This window comes from Schistosoma mansoni, chromosome 4 (genome assembly GCF_000237925.1).
Source record: "Schistosoma mansoni strain Puerto Rico chromosome 4, complete genome".
Classification (NCBI taxonomy): domain Eukaryota; kingdom Metazoa; phylum Platyhelminthes; class Trematoda; order Strigeidida; family Schistosomatidae; genus Schistosoma; species Schistosoma mansoni.
Window position 1 is genome coordinate 30,852,895 of NC_031498.1, and position 11,264 is coordinate 30,864,158.

Consider the following 11,264-nt stretch of genomic DNA (forward strand, 5'->3'; position numbering starts at 1 on the left):
TTGATTAATAAACTAGAGTTTACCGATATATAAGCACTTTGTAATAAATACCGTGTGATCGTAACGCAAACTTCAAACGTACCGCAATGAGCAAAATTCCAGTTTGATATTCGTTCAGGATCCCATATTCTTATTTTTAATTACTATGATCTCCTTTACGTTGAACCAGTAAACTAAGGATCGAAGCGTCGCTCACCATCAGCGTTTGAAAGTGTATTACTTCTTCACCTCATTGAATGCGTCGTAATATCAAACGTACGAAATGAAACCGTAAATTCATGTGAATTGTCATAATAAGCCGATGAAATCCGTCGAATGTAAGAAGCCTAAACTATTGAAATTTTGATATTTAGTAAAACCTACTAAGTTTATGATAATTTTTAGAAAATAACCAACCAAATAACCAGGGTGAATTCTAATGAAGCGATTTTAATCAAAGAAGCCAATTAGAGAATGACCAGTTGCAGTCCTAACACATCGATGGGAAGATTCAAACAAACAATACTAAGTGAATTTAAACTTCACCCCATCACACAAGCAAGTGGCTATCAGGACTCAGTGGCCGAGTGGATAACGCGATGGCGTTTGAAGCCAGGGTACTGGGTGAATTTAATTTCTAACGTGGTTAAATAATGATGTATATAAACAATGAGACTGAACGTAGTTGTTGCCTTGACGTGTTGATCAGGACTGCCTACCGTCATAAATCAACTAATACATGTAGGCTATAAAATGTATTGCTTACCGTCATACTTTGTCAAACTTTTTGTTGTAAGATTAGTAAGACTAAAAGCAGTAACTTAATGCTCGAGGGCGATGTCAAGCTAATGAGTACATAAGCCTGTGACAGCAATAATGTACTATCATCAAACCGCCCACATGTAAAGTAATGTTGCTTTATCATAACTGATGTAATGATTATAAAGAGACAACTGTGAAAGTGTGATACTTCACCTTATCCCATCAACTTATGTCTCCGTTGGATGGTCTTTTTGAAGCACAAAGCCAACACATCAAGTGCTCTACAATAAAAAGAGTGTGCGTGATGGGCCACAAGCAGTTGTCCATAGAACTGTGGGGTCACGTTTCAACGTTCTTAAGACCATCATAACTTGATGAGCTGATAATAGAAATATAATCAAATATAAATATGATTTATCTAGGAGAATAATATATGAGAAATCCCATGCAATTAGGGATGAACTTTGATGATCTTGTAGTGTCGGTTACCATCACTGATTATCAGTCATATGAATGTAATGATAGAGAATGACATTCATTATTATTTCTAAAATTCTTATCACGCTCAACGAACTGAATTCATACAAACTCACCCGATTCAGATGCTTCTATAAACCCAACACACACTATCCACCATTATTCGAACATTCACAATTATGCAAATCAACCTGGAGTTCACAGAACAATTGAATTTGAAATAAATATTAGGGAAATTTTATTATCAAAGTGTTTTTTCAGTATACTAAGTAGTCGATTTACTCAAATCTTCAACTGAGTAAACACATAAGATGATGTTTGGAGGTGATCAACAGGAAACTCTGAACCCGATCCTCCTGCTACTTGTCACTAATCAGCAACGTGTATCTGTATTCTTGAGGTAACTGATGCTATTTGACGGATTCGATCTCGGAACACACAGCTTCAATAGGTATTATGCTCATTGGTGATGGTTTGAGAGAGAATGTGATGCGAGATAACAGTCTACTAGTTGTTTGTTATTTTACTTGTTGGCACTTTGTCATCTTCATTAGAGTCAAGTGAACGCTAATCTTTTACAATTACACTGTACTCGAGACCATAATGTATCAGACAACAAAGGAGAATGGTTGAAGTGATCAGGAAGGTGATATTTTCCAACAAAAAGATATTATTCTTGATCTACCATATTTGTTTGAGCTAATCACAACGTGTGCTACATTTGCCCACTCAAATCTTTTTGCACTGAGGACTGTTAAATGACGAATCAGACAGGAATATCTATTTCAATATTACATACATATTCATCACATTTCCTATTTGTGTTCTTCCTGTCTAATGTGCGTTTTTTCATATGAAATACTTTTATCAAGGTAATAATAATGATGATAATAATAGTTTACACTACCTGATCGTGTGATTATAAGAAAGAAAAACCATCAGTTTGTTGACCTCAGATATTGTTTTTGCAAATGTCATTTGTTTGAACTTTCTTGTTGTTTATCACTACCTTGTAATCTAACTAAATATATATGATGGTTTATTCATTTGTATATTTAGCCTGATATAAATCTTCAACATAATGAGGAATATTGTTTACTAATGATGCTTTCATATAACCGACAGTCACTTGAGTATACGGAACATAGGTGAAATAAAATTTCATTTTAAAAATGGTTACTACTAAGTATAGAGAGACTGAAGTTTAAACAAATAGTTTTCATGTGTACTCATAGATGGCCTTGCATCAGATATGCATAAACACTGTAATTATTACTCATCTAGTATCAAATGAGTTCAGTTATCGTTATCTTGAAGATATGTCTGTATCCTCACTACATCAAGCCAAGGAACTATCAATAATATTTCCGGTTTGTTTGATAATGTAATTTCCTCCTAATTTTGCAACAATATCGAAATGAATGTCTCCATAATGAAGCATTTGTAGAAGAATCCGTTGATAGCCTGCCAATTATGCTAGTCTCCATCGTCAGCAGCATCACAAAGAGTTGCACAGTGGCTCTTTTTCATGTGTGATTATGAAATTTCGCTACAAGAATCGCGAAGATGATTTTGCGTTAATAGCTCAATATACAGTCAGATTTGGAATGTGAATTTTTGAAATGTAATCCGATTTAATGTCTCTGAATTGTCTATAGCTGTTCATTGACATTACGTTCACTATGATAGAATACTGTAGTTATCTGTGCTGATCTGTTCATAAATGCGTATACATAGGGAATGATAAGCAGCTAAAAGCAGAATCTTGACGTACACTACGGTACATCAAGAATATTCGTGAAACGAGTTGGTATAAGTAAGTGAGACATACAAGCACTTATGAAGCAACTAATACTCTTAGTGTGGTTCAAATACATAGCACAAAATTTTGATAATCACTACTGCATTCATACGAATAATAAAAAAGTTTGCAAGTTGAGTTAAATATTCTCGATCCGCTCAAGTATCACATCAACCAACCTTACAGACTCCAGAGCAATAGATCGGCATAAATAATTTCCTCGATCGTGATATGCACTCATCGATCTTCAAATCATTTGAAGACGCTAGTGAGTTCCTTCTTCTTTCAATTAATCGACACCAAAACAAATTTTCAAGGATATTAAGATTTGCTCAGATAGAACACCATGCCAGCGAAAAGCAGGAAGAGTTAGCTACAGACTAAAAAGAATAAACTCACGAACGCATCATAATCCCGAATGTCGAAAAATGAAGTCCGGTTCTCCGAGAACATCTAAGTTTGCGACAATGCAACCACCAAAATACTCACCTCAATCTCTTCAACTTCAAAACTCAAAAGAAAATAATCACGATGTAGCTGGTGCCTATTATTTTAATAATGCTGACTTCGAATCAACTCAAAGTAATTGTACTGATTAGAATACGGATAGCACAGTCCGAATTGCTGTTAGTGAGACAACTGGTTACAGTGACCGTGCAACGAATAATGGGGAAACTGGTCATTACAATTTTATAACTGACCACACACCTAACGTCAATATATTTGTACATTGCAAACCATTGCAAGCATGTATAGCAGTAGACGATCTAGAACATGTTTTACATACGTCAAGCATAAAAAGCAATCTGAATTGTTAATAGACACCTGATTGCACACTTAGACCTGATAGCCTTCTTGGCCGGCTCCCAATATGTACACTATTCTTTTATCACATGTTATATACAATAACGGTGAGAAGCTTTTTGCACTTCCAACGGCTTTTTTGCAGGCACTAGGGTATATATTTTAAAGGATGACAAATTCGCTTAATTCATTTCCCCTCGCAACACAAGTTTTACATTATTCAATCATACGAATATTTACGAGGCCACCAATTGTGGTTTATACTCCAACCTGCTTCACCATGATTATTCTGAATTTCTTATTATTTCCTTCAATGCCAGCTCTCTGTTCAAGAAAATTACTCTTCTTCAAACCATTTTATTTCTTGTAAATACAACTATTGTACTTGTCACGAAAACGTGGTGCAAATAATCTATATCCGATTACTCCTTGCATATAGATAACCACGTGCTCATTCGAACTGATAGATGTCATGAATAAAGAGGCGGTACATTCGGCGTGCAAATATACGGATAAATCTCTGGATGCTATAGACGAATCCACTTGGGTTAATGTAAACTGTGAATCTCAAAATTATCTACCGGTGAGATGTATATATATACCACCTCTTGCAAACTCTAAGTTCGACAGATTACTACCTAACATCTTTTCAATTGCTTCACACCAACCACATGCTGTAAAAATCATCGGGGGTTATTTTATTCTGCCCAAAATAACATGAAGTTCGACTTCCGTTCTAGGTCGAATTCACAAGTTAGCTGAAACACCAGAACTTTATGCATTAGTCCAACAGGTCCGGCAACCATCTAGAAAGATTAATATACTTGATTTACTGTTAACAATCAACATAGATTCTATTTCAGTGCATTTCAGACATGAGATTCAAAGAGTGATTAAAGAGTTGTATTGAGTAAAAGTCATTTCTCAGACACCCTTCAATTGAATTTTAAAGCTGCAATGATGTTCAAGAGTATACACTTTCATCAACAAACCAGGAAACGGATTGAATTTTATATTCGTTGTTTACCTTGGGAAACTTATTTTACCGCAAACAATATTGACATTACGCTTCTGATGTACACCACAAGCAGATATACTGCCTTGATGGTTCTGCTTTAAATATTCGCCACGTGGCGTAAATTGCCAATAGGAGCCAGGATACTTTTGAAATTTTCAAAAGAAAGTTGAGGAAATCAAAACGCCGCCACCACCAGCAGCATAAAGACTGGTATGCACTTTAGAGATATTTATTGTAATCGACAGAAGTACTTCATCTAAACCTGAGTATTTTATGAATATAGGAAATAAGGTCCCTGATAATCAAAGCTCAGAATTATCAACACGTCAGCTTCTAAAATCCTTTGTAAAGTCAAATTATTTTGACACGACCAGATTCGTCATAGTTGACAAAAGCATTAGTGATGACCCTGATATTATTTGCGAACAATTCAACCAGCATTTATCACAGTTATACAACCCGGCCACTGAAAGCTTTATCAATGCATTTCCAATGCTGACATCCAGACACATATCGAAAATTGATTTCATACCCTTCAAAATGAAGCAGGCCATAGCTGTCCTGAAAAACTCTTATGACGAAGGACTTGAAGGGATTCCCTCATCACTTGTGAAAAATCTTAGCAGGCAATTCCCATTATTTTGTTTAAAACCTTTCAAGCTATCTATGGAACGTCAAATATCTGAGAGAATTCGGTCTACTGCACTCAGCTGTTTTTGACAATCTTCACGAATATTTTAAAAAATATGCACTTGATCAGCAGTAAAATGTCTATATTCGCGATGTCACCTAACAATGAGTTTTCGTGTCATAACTTCATAATTTGTGTCACGAATGTTAGAATGTTCGGAAACTTTTTTTCAGTTATTTGATCAGTCATAATTATCGACAACTAAAGGATTTAAATGGATGAAATTAGTTTGAACGATTTCGTGTCAGTCATTTCGGAAACTGTTTTAAAAATTTAATGTATTTTGTTTACTATTCACCTAGAAGAACTTTGCGTCCTTAACTGATTAGACACTGTCAAGCAGATGAAGACAGTTCTAATGTCATCACTCCACTATGTCAGTAGCACACAAGAAATCTCCAAATGGAATGCATTCATATTATTTTATGCATCAACGTTTCTTGCTTTATTACAATATAGAAATGAGAACAGTGTGTGATGGTCGATACTTGATGTTATTCTTCAAACGTCGTAGTTTGTTCGTCTTGATATCCGTTACTCCGTATCACCCCAACGGTGTGTAAATCATGAAGCGAATACGAAGTGTTGATTGCGTTTATCATTGAAACACATACAGATATCCAAAATTTCAGGCACCAAAGGCAAACATGAAACGGTAGCGCTCTATAGCAGGTGAGTTAGCGTGCGAGTCGAATGAGCGAGCGAGTGATCAAGTCTATAAACGAGTCAGCGAGTATGTGATTTCTACTGACATAGTAAAAAACAGAGAACGTTCTTTAAAACGACCAGAATATCTCCTGAAGAATATCAACATCATTTATGAATTCGAATCTGTTGAGACAGACATAGCGGGCAGGCAATTTCAGTATTCAGGTGGAGATGCAAAATGTAGTAGATAAGTAAACACGTCAATGATAAAATAAAGTGACTACCAACACATCGACTTTCTTTGGTCTTCTATGACTATGCCGCGTCAATTCAACAGTCACAATTTTATGTTCACTAAAAAACATTATTCACTTCGTTGGTTCAATTTTCCTATCCTCTAGTCACTGTTTAGAAAGTTATTCACATTTATTTGATTCCCCGTTTCATATACTGTGTTATTTATTTTCTATATCAACAGTGTAAATTGTCGTTGTAGATAAAAACAGATAAAGTATAACAAAATGAATGGTATACTTGTTCTGACTTTGGCTAACAAAAGACTCTGTGCTCGACAGTCTAGAGAATAGTTAAGTACCACAGCTGTAGCCAATTCTTTCTTCCACGAAATGCCTAATGACGATAAAATACATTTCAATTCTAACGCAAAATACGACAAATCTTAATATGAAATAATGATTTACAATGTGTTCGATTTCACGTAAAATGTGGTGACGTCCACCTAACCACTATACAAGGCTTGAGTCGAAATTCAATACAAACATACATTTGATGAACAATGAAATATGTCTATCCAGAATATCGCCTAACCGTGAGTTAATCAATAACATTGATTGCTATGGAACGTGACACAAAACGTGATGTGGCATAGGTCATCAAAATGATTTTTCATGGCATCTTAATCAATAAGGATGAGACATATTTTAATGTCGAGTTTGAAGGCATTGTGGTTACAGATGATACATCCGTGGCTCCATAAACTGAAGGCGTGAAATCTAGTTAACTCTATACGACAAGTGTTACCAGACTCATTCGAAATAAGATAGTAGGTGATTTCAGTGTTCATTCATAGCTGAATCAAGATCTTCTTTGAATCGACGGACAAAGTATCTGTTTTCACTACATTTTGTCTAGACAAAAGTAGTAGTCACATGTCAAATGAAAATTTCATTCAATTTTGTTCTCTCTGCGTCGATGATTATCAGTCATATGAATGTAATGATAGAGAGTGACATTCATTATCATTTATAAAGCTCTTATCTTGCTCAATAAACAAAAGAAAATGTCATATAGTCTGATTATGCGGATAAAATCTGGTGATAAACAACAAGGAAGTACAATCTTTCATATTTCAACAATAAAGAGAACTGAGGTCAACAGACAGATCACACCATAACATTATGTAAACTATTACTATCACAATTCTTACTTTTAGAAAAATATTTCTTATGTGAAAATACATAATAATTCGGAAGAAATCAAATAGATTTGATGATTATATGTGATATTGAAACACGTATTCCTGACTGAATCGTCAAGTCACTGAAGTCGATGTGGATAAATTGGAGTGGACGAAAGAAGTGGGTGTTGTATTCCGGTCATATAAATATAGTTCATCATAAATAATTTGTCCCCGTTGGACAATATTATCTTCTTGATCATTACAATCATAACGTTTTGTCGTCAAACACATTGTGTCGAGTGAAGTGGATGTGATAAAGAACACTATCTAGTTTTGCAATTACGTTAAGTCTGTAATCCGTCTACTCATAGGTGTTGCATAATTCAAGTCGAAACTTTGTTATATATATAATGCTTGCAACAACGGTTCGAAATGAGGAAAACTGATTGTACTCTAGAATAAAAGTTAATAATTTACAACGTATGCGGTCGAGTAAATGCGATCGCGTTCGCTGACCTCTCATCTCAGGTTGACTTACTTACTTCGAAGTAATCACTGCATATCGGAACTGAATGATGCCGCATATACTACATTTGCAGAGATCCAATGTGTTCAGCTCACGCCACATACCCTAATCATCCTAGCCCATCAACCACGCTGAGTGTGGCCTATGAATAATCCGATTTCGCCATGCGAGCCGTTTGGCAACAGAACATTGCAAAAAGTTGGCAACCTCTCGAATTTTTCTCACGATGCCTCACACACTCGGAGACGAGTTATAGCGCTTTAAGTATAAAAAAACGGCTAGCATCCTACTGTGCCGTCAAACATTTCATGCCCGCAGTAGAAGGTCAAAATGTCATCCTATTCACTGACAATAAACCTTTAACGTGTGCTCTGCATACAAAATCCGACGGCTACTCACTATGAGAGTGCAGATATTTTGAACATATCTCACAGTCCACGACAAACCATCGGCACCTCAAAGGCGAGTTGATCTTTGCTGACGATACTATGCCACATAATCGAAGTGAATGCAGTTACTTCCCCGGTCCTTGATCTTCCTGCCGTGGCCATCGTCCAAGCACGTGATTCCTTCTGTACAGAAACACAACATTCTACATCCCTCCAACGCCCCGAAGTACCTTCAACTTCCACCTTATGTACTATGCTGTGTGATAACACAACTGCTGTTCCTCGACCCATTGTACCCTTTGATGTACACTGTGTTCGTCTCGTCTTGGATAACAGCAGATGTTAACTTCTCAAAATCAACTGGTAGGAGCACTTTTGGGGAATCTATCAATTTAACAAGAGATTCCGGAACATGAAGGTATGGAGTCATATCTCAATCCAATCTCAGAATTCATTTTTGATGCAGACAGTGGTCACACTTCTGCAGCTCAGTTAGACAGAATTGAAGATATTTTCCGAATGGAAAATTCGGCATACTATATGTAAAGAAGTCTGTCATAAGAACAGTCTGTGAAACTAGAAATAGCTTGAGGTTTAAGTCAACGAAGTGTTCTCACGAGTATCAAAACAAATACATAAAGCGAATATTGGCTACATTGGCTTCAGGCATAGGAGATAATAGAAGGGTATGTGACTAAAAAGGTCAACAGGGTAGAAGAGCTTTTGCAGAAGCATAAGAACTTGTTCCAGAATAAAAAGGGATGCTGCACTTTAGTAAGGGCCAATTTTTTGTCCAAAACGTCGAGTTTCATATGCCACTACTGATGAAGTGGACAAAGAATAAGATTGACCGGAGAAATCCGTTTTATACAAACAGTTAATTATTCGACTTGGGAAGCATCAACTATTGTTTGGCAAAAAGTGAACAGAACTATCTGACTACAAGTGGAGGTTGGCGAAGATGCAAAGGACTTACTAAACAACAATATTTACCGCGGACTTTATACGTCTAACCGATTACCGTTTGGCCTGTGTCCAGCTCCAGCATAATAGATACTACGTTGTCCAACCTCGAAGGTGAAGCAGTTTACTTGGATGTTATTATAGTTGTTAATTCTTTTGCAGACGAACTGGTGGTAGCGTATACAGCAAATCGATTTCATACCTCGGCCATTAGAATACTTGCGAATGATTTTCAAATTCTATAGAAACCAAATGAAAATTTTGAACAAGATTGTTGTATCCCCTGGCGAATTATGAATCATAAATCTGAGGTCTATTTATGGACAAATGTAATGCGCCTATTCCTATTGGATAGTTGTTAAATGAGTAACCTAAATCTGATGTCTATTTATGGACAAATATAATATGCCTATTCCCTATTGGATAGTTGTTAAATAAGTGACCTAATCGTTTCCGTGTTCCTCTTATCATAACCTTTATTTTGACCTTGGAACTATTATTATTGATTACTTTCCCCCTAGCTACAGCCACATTGGCAAATTACTGTACAAATGTTATCTTCCTATTTTTTGGTATATTTTGGTCTGTCTGGTTAGTATATATAACCCAGTATGCTTGTGAATAATGATTCATATTGCCGAGGCTGTTATTTGTGTTCTGGACTTAACGGGCTGGGCTAGGCAAATAGGAAGGACCGAATACTGTTCGTACGTATTTCCTGTATCATTGCACGTTTCATCCATATATACAATAACGAGTTGTCATACGTTATAACAAAGATGATGTTTTATCTCGACTAATCGCGAATGAGAAGCAGGGAAGCGAAGATTCTATCATTGCACCGATATCATTGAAGGGAGACTTACATCTAATATTACATGTTGCTATCAATCAACACCATTATTCGTGGAGGACATTAAACACTGTACTCTTGAAGACGTGGAGATGAAGCGGATTATTAAATATCACGCACATGGTGAGCCTACTCATATAGACAACAAAAACATTGAACAATATGCTCATCGAGGAAATTCCCTATCACCTGTGGACGTGTGCCTTATATTTGGAAGTCGAGTTGTTCTACCTGTAAGCTCACGCTGTGCTGTGATGTAAGAACTGCATAATGCAAACTAACGGCCAGCCCTGATGACTGCACTTGCACGTGGCTATGTATACCGGCCAAATATTGATGATGAGATCGGAGAAAATGTTGCGAGATGCTCCTCTTGTGCCAAAGCCATCTAAGCCTTTGTGGAGACGGAAATGCAGAGTTGGGGAACACTGACATATCCGTGGTCGAGAGTGCATGTATATATTAAAGAACTTATAAACGAGAAACATTTCTTCAAGTGGCTAGAGGTCCACTTCATGAAGTTTGTCTCGACAAAAGCTGCTGTGGAAATAGTGAGACAAGTATTCAGCTGCTTTGTGTTTTCAGATATTTATTGGTTTCAGATAATGAACCACAGTTTACATCTGCTGAATTTTCGAAGTAGTCAACTGGGAATGACGTGAGGCATATCAAGACACCCTCATACAATCCGCCGTCCAACAGTTTGGTCGAGAGGTTCGTGAACACGTTTTAAGTAGCACTACTTAAAGCCGAGAGAGAAGGCCAAATAGAAGATATATTTCCAAGATTTTTTTTTCACTCACCGTGCAACATCTAACCCAGCAACAAATAATCAAGAAGAAAGAGTAGAAGAACAGTGGGACTGTACTGTACTGTACCGTTTTGTTTATTTGTACTAAAAACACACACGTTTCGCCTGTAAACGTTCACATG